We start from the raw sequence: 14,598 nt of genomic DNA, 5'->3' as shown, positions 1-14,598 counted from the left end.
TTAACGTCAGTCGTGCTTCGACCATTGGGGAGGTGAGATAGGTCGATCGTCGCTCCGCGAAAAAAATACGTAACTTTTTGTGATTATCCATAGACATACCGTCGCTTGCTTGAACAATATTTTCTACCTCTAAAATTTAAACAATTTAATTGAAACTTTGCCATTGAAAACTTAACATGTTAGACTTATTTGTGTAGTATTCGACTTGAACCGTTAAATTCAAATTTAAGGATAATTCATAAAAAACTAAAATTTTCGTCACCTTCGTGGCATCACCTTCGTGGTGTTTTATACACGAAGGTGATTTTAGGCCACGAAAGTGATTTCTTGCTTTGGTTTATTTTAAAATATAGTGACTGGTGTTCATGTTTTTATAATATTTTAATAACTAATAAATTATACGTGGTGCCTAAGTAGAGTTCAGTACATCAATAAAAAATAAGGGCCTCGTATTTTTGTTGTCTGTCTGTATGACTGTATGTATGTCTGTATATGTGACTATGTATCTGTTTGTAAGATAAATTTAATCTGAAGTTTGAGTTAAAAGTTGTACAGCAAAAATACGAGGCCCTGTGGCCTAAATAAAAATATATTTTTGTTGAGGGACTGATAAATCAGTTAGAGTTCTTTTTTTATTGAGGTACTGATAATCCGTTTTTTGCTTCTTTAGCATTTCAGAATGCCACCAGTGTCACCCTTAAAACCAATTGCGTAGAATCTTGTAACTTAGTAGGTGACGTAATCGGTAAAATGTTATCTTGTATTTAAGTAGGTACCTGTTTATATTATGTTATTGCTATTTATCTATGAAAATAAGACAAAATATATGTTTTATAAACACTTAAGAGTCATTTACAGTAGTAAAGTTTGAAAAAATTATTGCTGTGAAGTACAGAATCACTTTCGTGGCATCAAAAAATTCAAAACTTTAAAGCTTCCAAACGAGACTCACTATTTGACTGATTTACTGAGAATACAATCTTCACATCAAGCGCTACAATTTTTGTTTACAAAAAGTTGAAATAAGTTAGAATTAAAATTCGCCACGAAGGTGACGATGAGAACCGTGGCGATGAGAAGTACCCATATGGATATGTTTTAGCAAGGACGTGAAGGATGATCATGGTACGCGTCAACATATTATTACATACATAGGTATTTGTATTTCAAAAATTGTACATTTGACAATACAATTCACTTTTTGTGGTCTTTTAGGCTGGATCCTCGTATCGTGTGTGTGATTGTCGCCTCGATAAATCCAGATTTTCATTCACAAATGTAAATATTGCCATTAAGTGGCTCTTACAACAATAAAAAAGTACAATAGCATTTTTTTCACATCGATTGTTAGCTTGTATCCGTGGCTTGCATACGCTCTACTTATATCTATGTCGCTCACGTACACTGTCTCGTTACTCTGTCTCTCTCAGAGATTCATCTCAAACCCGCTCTGTCTCTTTCCAACATCACTTAGTATCGTAAGAGTGAGCATAACGACACGTTTTCAGCTCAATCAAGGCTTAGAGCTCAATCTGACCGAATGCAATTACTATTCAAATAGCTGAAATACGAGTATCGGTGCATTTGGTAGTCGGATAAAGTGATTTAAAAAAATATTTGGATTTAATTTTGTTCAGTGTTTAGTATCGAATAACAGATTGATGTTAGTTTTTTGCGAATAAAATGCGTCCATTCCGGTTCGAGTGAAATTAAACCGTTTTTTACAAAATCTATTTGAATTCGATTCGTTCTGATTGTAGTGGTTGAATTGAAAACGCGGAAAATATTGGCACGAAAGTGGGAATATGTACTGGTTTTATTATTAGAATAGCCACGAAATAGTCTCACTTTTATGTAAATAAAAAAGGGACTGATTGTTCAGGCGTTGCCGCTTGAAAAATTACTGAGACGTTGCAAACGGCCGTCGGTGCTGTGATGGATGAAGTGAGGAATTGTTTTTCGGAAGCTTAATCCCGCCGTCCTTCATCTAGCCTAGATTAAACACTCAGTGCCTGCGTCTCAATTGAAATTGCGAACATAAAAAGTATTGGCATTTTTCAATATTCAAATATTTCATTTCAGATCAATTTACGAGTTGTTGTTTCAGCCAAATGACGTCCACTGCTGGACAATTTACGAGTATGATGTTGGGTTTCTTACTTCTGACAATAATGCATCATCATTGTGCCTATCTCTCGGTACTAATGCACAATACAAATCCGGTTACGAAATTTATATTCATGCATAAATAAAACATTTGAATATTACTCAAATCGGGAGCAATCAGACCTAGGTACTCCTTTTTACCACAGATATCTCCACCGACCTGACTCGTGAGTCTAGTTTCTTTTCAAAACTTACCTTTAAATCTTTCGCCTATTCACCGGGTAGCTTGTTAAACTAGATCCCCATCTGACTATTCACGACTGCAGCAGGTGATATTTACTTATTTACCAGTATTGAAACTGCAAGTCAGGAATTGAAATGTTCATTTCCATCACAATAATGAGCTAATGACCGCCGCGGGAGCCGCCATCTATCATCCCCCTCGACGTTCAGCTCACAAATTTACAAGCCACCGGAGTATTTCCACCAGATCTTTATGCCAAGTCATAACTTTGCTCAATTTGTACGATCTCACTGTTAATGGCACCATAGAAACCTACACACCACTCGCACCTTTACTGCTCACAGTATACGGTCCATAAAGCAATAATGCATTTAGGCTGCGGTGTACGATAACCAGTTGTAGTGCTTCGTATTATTGCAATTTAATCCTTAACATTGGTGGATAGGGTTTGCGCGTCCGGAACCGCCTCGGGAATAAAGAAACACATTTCAGCTTCATAAATACCAAGTCCTAGTTCTTATTCCGGTGAAGTCATCAAGATTTGCAGTTATTGCTTTTTATTCACCCCGGGATATTGCTATCCTTATACATAACTAAATTTTGTGACCGTGGGCGTAGTTTATGTAAGTATAGTGGGCAATAAAACATTTAGCTAAGGAGGGGACTAAACAATAAATAAATAATCAATTTTGTTTAAACTCACATCACTTTGAAACTCTTTATTATCGAGTTCTCTAAAGGACAATGTTCGTTCTCCATACATTGTTCGCCTAAAAACCAACAATTTTGACATATTACTACCCGAAAGCGAAATAATACGATTCTGTGTGTAAGAACAATGATTCCTGATGGACACTTGCCATAAAATTAATGATTAAGAATATTAAATCACAGCGATTTTATAATATGTCGTTTATGACAACATGGCGTCTAATGTATTGTGTGAATGTATGAACACCGATTCGCGAAAAATGTTTTGTATTGTCGTCACGCCGAGTCGCAGCCAAATAGTATAAAATAATAGAACAAGTTTTAGAAATACAACTCGGCATTCCACTTTTATTTTATTTTCAAAATCGATATTTTATTGTCTATGATGGCCGCAGGAACATCACTATACATGGACTCCCAGCAATAAAGTACGGTAATGCCTCGTACAGATTTTATCGGCTAAAATTATGGAACTTGATAGGTTTTAGACCATGCCACGCACCAAGACGTCCGGAAGTTGTAATAGTATTATAGAATAAACGTTAAAAGACTTATTTATTTAATTTTTCAATGCTTAAGTGTCCATTAGAATGAAAGGGTGCTTAATGTATTAAAAAAAATAGAAAATAATTATGATGGGTTAATGTTTTTGGGCGGTTTTTAGGCGGTTTCTGACAATGTCCTTTCTATACGCGTCAAGACTACTGAAATACTGAAATGTCTGTGCGGATGAGTATTATTACCAGACTAGTCTAAGAGACTTTATTGCATTTTTCAACCGAAGTGCCATACGCGTTCAAAATAATATTAATATTTTATGGATTACTAGCTTTTGCCCGCGGTTCGTCATAAATTATAGCCTATATGTTAATCTGGGTTATAAACAGTAATACTGTAAAGTTTCAAAAAAATCCGTTCAGTAGTTTTTGCGTGAAAGAGTAACAAACATCCAGACATCCAGACATCCAGACATCCAAACATCCAGACATCATGACATCCAAACTTTCGCATTTATAATATTAGTAGGATAGTAGGACTAGCGGAATAAAAAGGAAATATTTGCAGTATTGAAGTACCTCCACAAATATTTACAGATTGCAAAATAAACAATCTATATCTATATACATATATAAAAGAAAGTCGTGTTAGTTACACCACTTATAACTCAAGAACGGCTGAACAGATTTAGCTGAAAATTGTCAGGGAGGTAGTTTAGAGCCAGGAGAAGGACATAGGATACTTTTTTATCCCGTTCGAAATAAAAAAAAAGTCTGCTTATTTATTGCCATTGAGGCGGAACAAAGTTCGCCGGGTCAGCTAGTCTTTAATAACACTGAAACCCCGCTACATTTGTACAATTAATTAAAATAATTGTTCTTTTATTCCTGCCATAAAAGTTTCGTATTCCGGTTAAAGCTTTTGTCGTAATTCAAAAGAACAGATGAGGCTTCCTTGTGTGTTCCTTGGAGATTTCGTAAGTGTTTATATTTGTCAACGCACCAAGTATTTCTTCATTAACTTTGCTTTTGAGAGACACGCATTCTTAGAACGTTTTAAGACGCTCTCCCAGGCCATTTGTCAGTGTTTGGGTCTTTTGTAATGTGGGTATTTTGTTTTTGCAAGAAGTAATATGTAGAAAGTAAATGTGTGATGTGCTTACATTGTTTCACTTAAGTCTTTAAAGAATAATGCATAAATGCTATTTCAGTGTGATACAAATAAAAATTAATTTATTTTGCAAGTAGACTTATAGAAATAACACGTCCCAGTATAACCCTACCGATGCTTCGGATCTACATCGTCTAAGTAGGTAATATTTATGCCAATGTCATATAGAACTCCTAGAATTGCCACACTAATGTGATTTCAAAATAATGTTCTTAAAAAATATATTAGTTTATTATTTTCAGACATTCGTAAATAATTAAACTGAATTTAAACAATAAATGAGTTCAAGCCAACAAACCATAACGTACTAAGCTCACATTCTGAATAGCTTCTAAAATTACTTGAGAGCTACAAACATGGAATCAATAAGTAAATGCCGTACAATTAGCGAGGCACAAGTGCTTGCTATAATAAAAACAATTAACCGGAGTCCTTGTATACCCGATGGCAATTTAAAATAATAAGGGTATGGTGCCGGAATCTACCCACCTAAGAGCCGAGAGAATTCTTCAGAAGGGAATTTCATTAAATTCCTTCGCTCTCTTATTGATATGGGTGCCCCGGCCGGGTCGCACTTTATTAAGAAATCATATGAATGTCGGTGGGAATGGGTGTACGTGACGATACGCCTTATTGCTCGGCGTAAACGAGAGAGAATAATAAACAATTAGGCAGAGACTATATTGTCGCAAGCGGGAAATGGATCTCACACTCGTGCCTCTTTGAATCATAATACGCTGCCGTTTTGTCATCAACTTGATGGTTTTTCAGCTTATTTTAATTGAAATGTTGGATATTTTGGACAAAATTTTCGTATAATTGTATTATTAAGTGACTTATGAGTATAAGTAAATCGGACTTGTACCGTGAATTTCAGAGCCTGTCGTAACTTTTGTTTATCATGTAGTTTCTGTAAAAGCATTCAATGAGCTGTAACAACGAATCTGTCCTTTATCGTTTCTTTTTTTGTAATTACCTATTTTATCTCTTTTTCTGTAACTTAGATGAGACTCGTTTGGATTCATCAGTTCGTAACCATCAAATAGAAACTTCTAGCCCGACGACAGTAATTTGGTAACGTGATATTAACCGTAGACCAAGAATAATAAAACTAGTTTCTTTTGTTTACTTCGTGAAAACAATATTGTCTATAATCTTTCTTTATCCAGACCAGTAGGTAACAAGTTTAGAAATCTAATTAAGGATTTTTACGATCAGCATTTTTCGGTAAAAAATCCAACATTTTGAAATGAAGCGTCAATGTCAGAATTCAGAATTTGGCAATGTTGTAATTTCAACAGTTTTATGATTAATTAAATTATACATATGTTTACCATTCCAAAGGGGAAAATTATTAATGAGCTTACAAAGGATTTATCAGCCATTGTTGTTGCCAGAACATGCTCGCAAAGGTTTTTAGAGTTCGTAATCACTGAACGTTTGTTTTGCACTTTTTTGTTAATTACTTTATTAAAACAATACTAATCTGTATTATTATAACATTCTAGTTATTATATTTTTCTAGTAATCGTTTAGGCTTGATATTTTTACGTATTTTTCATTAATAATTATGCTAGTAATTAAAAATTTAATAAATATTAACGTTCTTTCCATGTCTTTCTGTCCATTCTAAATTACTTACATTATGCCAACCGATTCGAACCTGCAACCGCTTGCAGACCTCGAAGTGTGAGAAGACATGGCAGGTTCCGTACCTACAAGGAATTAGAATTCTGATTTCTAAGAGCAAACATCTGACTCCATAAAATATTAACGTGGCCAACAGCAATAACTTGCAAATTGCTAAGAGAGGAAAGACCAGCCGAAATGTAAAAAAATATATTAAATCGTATTTTCAGTTACTTTTATCTCAACCTCATGCATACTGTATAAGCACTTTGCATAAATCTATCCATTAAATAAAAACTGTGTGCTTGCACATTTATGAGAAAACAGGAAAATTACAAGACGTGTGACATCTTCATGTTGGTATACAGGGTGGAATTTTGTAATGTCACCTGGAGGGAAAGTGCTCTTAAATATTGTAGAGAAAACTTTACTCAAAGAAAACATTCCTTCATTTTTTAAAAGAAAGAAGTAAAAAGTATTCGAAGAAATCCAAAAAATTATCTTGCGACATACATCCGGGAATCGAACCGACTAAAATAGACTAAAATCTGTAAAAAATTACACCACGCAATTTTAATTATAAAGATGAAATCTCTCTAACAATTTTGATAAATCAAATTAAAGGAAACGGGACTATTCCCACCTCTCGTTCCCACCACTGCAACTCCTGTGTAGCCAGGATCTACAGCTTGACCGCCACAAAAACCCAACCAATGAAGGTCAAGTTTGTCCCGGGGGAAAGTTAAACTGTCATTGGACCCGCAACGAAATTAATCAGAAGAACATAGGAGGAGTTCGAAATTAAGGTTCGACTTCCCTCCATTGCAAAGCGGATGACAGGTGACAAACAAATTAACACGTTCACTGCGTTACGGGGCCCTTTCAGCCCCGTGCACGACTTTTCCCCAGTGCGGGACTAGAAATAGTGTTTGTTCACTCTGGTGCGGGAGTTGTATCTCTGGTGTTTACAGCAGTGTGAAAGAGATAACTATATTTTTGAGTTGTTTGTGAATTATGAAGCTTTTTGACATTATAAAAATATACGGGGTCTAATGACNTATTTTTGAGTTGTTTGTGAATTATGAAGCTTTTTGACATTATAAAAATATACGGGGTCTAATGAACCCCGTACCGACCAGACAGTAGAAATTACCTTTTAGTGCGATACGGGGCTGAAAACCCCCGTACGAATTTATCGTGCGCCCGTACGGGGTTGTAGGCTTATTTGCATTAGTGCAGTGACAGACGTGACGTCAAATATCGATAATGAAGCGCTCACGACGTATGTTAGAAAAGTCACGTATCAAAAACGATGACGAAACTCCCGTTCCACCAAGGTCATCCCACCGACAGTAAGCTTCTTCACCAATAAAATTATCACTTCACGGGATTTATTGCAACAATATCTATTTTAACGGTAAATAATATTTACCCTCCCGACGTTTCGGCTCGGTTGCACGAGTCATGGTCGCGGGCAGACCAATCTTCACCAATGTTGCGAAAAGTTTTCCAGCGGCATCCAACACCTGTTCAATATGATATTATCACGAGCCTTAGTACCGGAAAAAATTATCAAGAATTACGTAATGTGAATCATCAGAGTGAAGGACAAGGACCAGAAGTAAATTTTCCGAGAAATCCAAATAAAGAAAATTTTAAGCTCACAATTTTTAAGAATATTGTCATAAAACCAGCAGACTCGGCTATTCAACCGCTTTTGAACTTGAACCATGTTGGATACTGATTAAACTTTTTTTTAATAAGTTATCGTTTTTATTTACTCACATCACTACTATTTTAATATGAATAGTGCGATACGGGGTTCAATGTGTCCCGAATTTTCTTTGGTTTTTAATTTATTTATTATACTTCGTATCTACTAACGAAACGAGATTAGCATAGCCTATGTAATACGCACGTTGAAGTAGTACATTAAAGGGGTGCAATATTCCCCGTGACGCACCAGTTTAAAGACTTTAGTTTTAAGCTCCCGCAGTAAACGTGTTAAAGGAAAGAAAATTATGAAATCTTTTTTTTAATGTGCACAGAAATATACTAACTAAATATTTACCTACCACAAATTAATAATATTATTACAGCTATTTTTAATCTCAAATTTTTACTTTGTTCTTGAGATTTGTTAAAGATTTTCTCCATCAAGTGAATCATATTATCTACTGCTCGTACTCTTATTCAGGCGCACGCTAACTGGCACGATGTTAACTTTGTATTCTCATTTCTCGTTCCCACCGCTGAAACCTTTGTATACTTAGGCTGAGTTGTACCACCTAGCTTTGATCGGAACTATAACGATAACCAGCGTTTTTTGTATGGAATTTAACAGATTTTCGACGTTTGTCGTAGTTAAAGTAAGATGGAGCAACTCAGCTTTAGTCATTATCACTGTAAAGCCCGTCCGCCATTCATACAAAAAGCAATAGGTAGTGCATTAGTCCCAGACTTTGATATAAGTACTACAGATAGTGTGTGTGTGAGCACGAAACTAATTAATTTGAAGAATATAATATGTCGAAATATAATATCGATTTCCCCTAATTGCAAATACAGATCACTAACAATGGTATTAATCCTTAGGTAGTAGAACCAGATTAGCACCAAGATTAATACAATTAAAAGGGATCTATTACGTGAGTTCTTAACTATTTGACAGTAATGGCAAATGTTCTGTGTTTATCAAAGTTATTTATCGGTCTAACTGAGTTTCAAGGTTGCTTCGATTTATTGCTATACTCAGTATAATAATGTTAACTGTGACTGTTGATCGTGTTGGTGTTGTTTTAGTTTTAAGCATGTAATCTATCAGCCTTAAAACTTCTTTTAATCCAGCTTTACATAAAAACGTGGCTGAACTACTGCTGTAGATAGCGACTTTTATTAATTGTATGAATAACTATCGAATAATTGAGGAGTGAAAAACTTCAAACAAAACGTATGCTACCTAAATAGTACCTATTACAGTAAGCGCTTAGCAATTGTAAAATAAAACCTAGCTTGTTCATTCAACACTTAGAAATATTTTATGAGGCGAGAACGTTTTGTTACTCAGTTATTATTCCTGTAAATAATAAATCATTTCAGCGATAAATAAAGGTTTACAAAATCGTATAAATATAGCTTCGTATTAGTTTATTTTAAACTTGTAAGTTTTTATGGAACTTACTTGATTTTACTCTGTCATGGCTTCGGAAGTAATTGTTTACTAAACTCACAGAGATAATAATACACAAGCCATTTCTAAGTATCAATCTCCTTTAGTCATTAGGGAAAGCTACCAAAATGAGTGTCTTCTTAATAAAATTACATTAATAAAATAATAATAATTAATATGATAAAATATTACGGCGAAATGAAAAATCTTTTCGTAGAATAAGAGATACAGTTGTTTCACGGTTTTGGTTGAGTGTATTGATATAATAATATATATGTTGTTCTGTAAGGATATTATGTTGCAACTAGGTTGAACAAAGGTTTTCTTTATTATAAATCACACTAAGTGGACAGTCTCAAAACAGTAAATAAATGGAGCTTACCTATATTTTAAGCGGTTTATCGTTAAAGTAAATAAAATAGTGAAACAATTTTCATCCCGGCAATTTTCATTATTCACTGTTAATAAGCTGTAATCTGTTCGTGGCGCAGGTGCGTAACCGCAGCAGACAATAAATATCAACAAATGTAAGTATTTATGTAAAGTTTTGAAGTATTTGAATAATTTTGATTAATGTACTAAAGTTGAACATCAAAGTTAAACTTTATCTTCACAACAATTAAGGAAATATTATAACCACTTGTTTCAGATTTCCTCGGAATTTTCAATCTTTCATAAGGAACAATGAACTACAAATTAAAACGAACACATATTTCAGTAATTCATTTAATGAAATACATAAATTCGGGTTGGCACAACAATAAAGAATTAACAGTGAAAATACGTGAAGAATTCGTCAGTCGTAGAAATAGGGTCTCGGCTCTCGAAAGAAAAAATATTCCAACCGCTCTTGTGGGCACTTCGGAGTCACGAACAGACTGACCCTAACAGATATTAAATATCGACAAACATTTCACAACTTCGCCATTTTGTGGAAAACATCTAAGCATTAACAAGCTCTACGTTTTAGAAGACATAAAGCGCCTGTTACTACCGGTGGAACGTGCAGTGAACTTTTCACTTCGTTTTACTTTAAGACTTGGTATAAGTAATACAAATGTAACTATAGATAAATTTACATAAATGTATACGTGAGAATAAAGTAATTGATCATATTCTCAAATTTAACTAATTTCAGATTCGGTAATAATACTTAATAAACTGTCTACAGTAGTCTACACGTTATCCTAAGATGACTTATATGAAAAGCTGTATTTATGAAGGAAGAGGGTTGAGAATATAAGTAGTTAACTAGATTGATTTGTTAATATACTCGATTATCGCTAATGTCATCTTCTCTTCACCTTTGTTACGCCTGTGTCATCGTTAACCTCTCGTTATCTTATTACAAATCGGACCAACTTTGAATGATCGTCGTGTGCTCATTTGAGACTATCACTCCTCTGTCGAGAGTTGAGTCCTCCTATCCTACCCAATATAGCATTTTCATTCCGTTGTTATGTACAATAGCTCTGTACACAGAACACATAATGACACTAGCCTTTATTTCCCTCGAATTATGAGCGATTTTCGCGGTCTAACAGTTACATTCGATGTGCCGTCGGTTGTACAGATACCTTTTTGGATGGTAAATATCTTGAATAAACAGTATCCATATCTTATAACTTAGCGGTGGCAAGATACTAGTATAGAATATCGATCATAAGTCGTCTACTGGTATTTGCCAACTGAATGTCGTTGTACGAATAACTTTGAACAGTTTTCAAAGATGTTCTCATTCGTAAACGTAATTCTATATTATAAGTGTAGTTATACTGGATTATTGCATTAGCGTCTTTCTGCTAGTGTAATTTGCGATGTAACAGAAATTTACTTTAATCTACTTAAAACTTTTATTTTAGGTGCCTAAGTAGCTGGATAACTTCGAATACTTTAAATACTCAGCCTTAAAATAAATAGATACTTAAATTAGTTAGTAACTGAGATATAAAACTGGTAAATTAATATTATGACCATGCAGTTGAAAACGATTATTTGTTATACGTTATGAAAACGTATAGTAGGTACCTATTACTCTGAAATTATTTGCTTTGGCTGATTGCACTTGTATAATTTATGAATTTGCAAACACATACCTTTGTTTTGACTGATGGAAGTGGTTCTCTATTATGCACTACACGCCTGCGGCTCACATAGACTTCAGTTAGAATGTTACAGTAGTTTTTTTCGAGGTAGGCAATAAGATGCTTAGACCTTTTAAAAATCCTACCCTTCGCGAATAACATGTTTGTGTAGTTAATAATAATAAGCACACTGAGTGCAACCCACAGATAATAACTGTAATAATTTTCCGGAAACAAAGAAGATAATTGGCACCATGGCAAATATTTTAAAAATGGAATCAGCATTTTTGTTTTTCCCAAATATCTTATTTAAAATAATAAAAATTAGGTATTTTGTTATAAAATAAAAATTGACGCCATCTTCCTAAAAAGTTATTAAAAGTTAATTTATTCCTGGAGCATTCTCCATTACTGGTCGGTAAGTGGTCGTAACGCTGGAAAATTTCCGTAGTTGAAGTGAAAAGTAGCGAAAATGCAACTGTATGTTATATTTCACAAAATGGCAATGCGTTCATAAAAGTGTCCGCGTCGCTATTCCTGGAACGTGTATATCACACCTGTAATTTACGGCACTTTTACACTCTGTAATGTCGACGGAAATAATTTTAGATTACCCACTTAAATGGCTAGTGTTAACGTTAAAAATCTGAATATTCAAGTTTTTTTGTAATCTGTGGCCAATGGACTGCAACCTAGTGTTACCCAGTGTCAGGTCACTGATGACAGATGATATTTCAGGGACGTTTAAACGTCGGAGTAACGTCGCACACGCTATTTCATGCCCCTATTATGACATGTTAATTAAATTATTGTGACATACTTAGTTTAAAAATTACTAATGAAATAGACATGGAAGTTAAATTATCACCGCTGTTTTATTTATGAAATTAGATCACCACCTTTAATTTCATACTAGTGACTTTTGATGGTTGGATCCTGTAATTTCTCATTTCTTAAATGAAAACCAAGAAGAGCCCGCACAGAAACCTAACGCGGGGCTTTAGTGCTTTCCCGTTAATTCATCTCAGACATTCAGATAATATTTGAAAAGGGATAAGTGATAGTTGGGATACCTACAAAAGTAATTTCTTCCGACACTGAATTTGATACTTAAATAAATAGAGAAATAATTTGTATGGCAAAAATTGTTGTAATGTAATTAACTCATGCTCTCTCTTGTTTCTTAAGTTGATAACTGAGATGTGTGATCCTATTCTAATTTACATGACATGTACCACTTTTAAGCGAAATAAATCATTTGATTTGATTTGATGAGACCTGTTCTAAGGAGATACGGAGGTAGGGATGCAAAGCGCAGATATCTAATTAATCTAAAGATGATAAAAACAATAAAGAACATTTATTTTCCTTCACAATCCATCATTTATAAAGTTTGAGTAGAAAAAAAGACTTGAGATTTCGGTAAGTAGTATTAATAAATTAGTATAATAGCTTTTAACAAATACAGGAGAATATAACATTAAACACATAGATAATACGAAATGTACATTGCTGATACATTTTGTTTGTTATTATAATAATATACAAGGCAATATTCGCTTATGAATATGTACTTCGTTATATTCAATTTATAATCCATTACACCACTGAATTTCATAGCTAATATTATTATTATAATACCTATGTTGAGGAAGGAGGGGAAAGTTTGGGCATTGAACTACCTAGGTATTTGGGGTTGTGGGAGGCCTACACTGTGCAGTTGAAACTGGAGAGGTCCTAAAACAGTCAAAATGGAAAACGTTTTTGTTTATATATACCTATAAATATAATAAATACTTAGACTTAAAGGAAACAAACGAATAGTTTAAGAGAGTTCGAAATGGTAGTTCCTTTACAACTAAGTAATGGTTGGTTTAAAGTCTGTCTTGGATCTGGAAGTTTTACTACAGATCTAAACGTGGTTTTAAAATAGGTATTGTAAACTACTAATGGATCAGACGATTTATGTAGTCATAATACGAGTAAGTTTTGAAGAAGACCGTCAAAAATATTAGTGTCCATTCCATGAAATAATAACACATAATTCAAGAATTTTATGCTCGTGATCCATCTAACATTTGCCCTCGGCGGGTTTCGAACCCGCAACTACAACGTCGCGTGTCGGTGCACCACCAGAGGTGGTTTGCAATATCTTAAGCTTGTAACTTACAATTTTGGCTAATCATTTAAACTTGGTTCTTTTTAAGTGGAATATCTTTATCTAGGTACCACACATTTTGAAGACCTCTTAATATTATTACTCAAGAGATCAACGAAGGGTCAACATTATTTGGTCGAGCTACTTATAGTAAACAACTATTTAAAATTTAATGATTTTATTTACATAAACACTCTCAGATTCATCACTTATAAGATTTTTTTTTTTTATTTTAACGTCCAGTTACAAACTAGACAACTTAATCTACAACATGACAATAATATAAAATCGTTTTAGTATTCAGTGTTCAGAAAGAAGTGCCCACTTTGCGGGTTGATATATTTTTTTGATAAATAGATACACCGGGTGGAATCGAAATCACCGAAGTAGATAGTGTTCGTGAGATTAGAAATTGCAATTAAAAAGCACTTGGATTATCCCATCCCAACTAATATTATAAATGCGAAAGTAAGTCTGTCTGTCTGTCTGTCTGTCTGTCTGTCTGTCTGTCTGTTACGCTTTCCCGCTTAAACCTCGCAACCGATTTTGATGAAATTTGGCATAGAGATAGTTTGAGTCCCGGGAAAGAACATAGAATAGTTTTTATCCCGGTTTTTGAAACAGGGACGCGCGCGATAAAGTTTTTCTGTGACAGACAAAATTCCACGCGGGCGAAGCCGCGGGCGGAAAGCTAGTTATCAATAAAGTATCTGGGAGACAGCGGGCGTACCTACTCGTAGTAGAGTGCGTAGAGTGAGCGAAGCGTATCGTTTTTTTAAAACCACTATATCTTAGAAAAGCACTCAAATTTTACATCTGACACGATGAA

This window comes from Ostrinia furnacalis, unplaced genomic scaffold (genome assembly GCF_004193835.3).
Source record: "Ostrinia furnacalis isolate ACB-3 unplaced genomic scaffold, ASM419383v2 OfSCF2049, whole genome shotgun sequence".
Classification (NCBI taxonomy): Eukaryota; Metazoa; Arthropoda; class Insecta; order Lepidoptera; family Crambidae; genus Ostrinia; species Ostrinia furnacalis.
Note: the sequence above shows the minus strand (reverse complement) of the source record.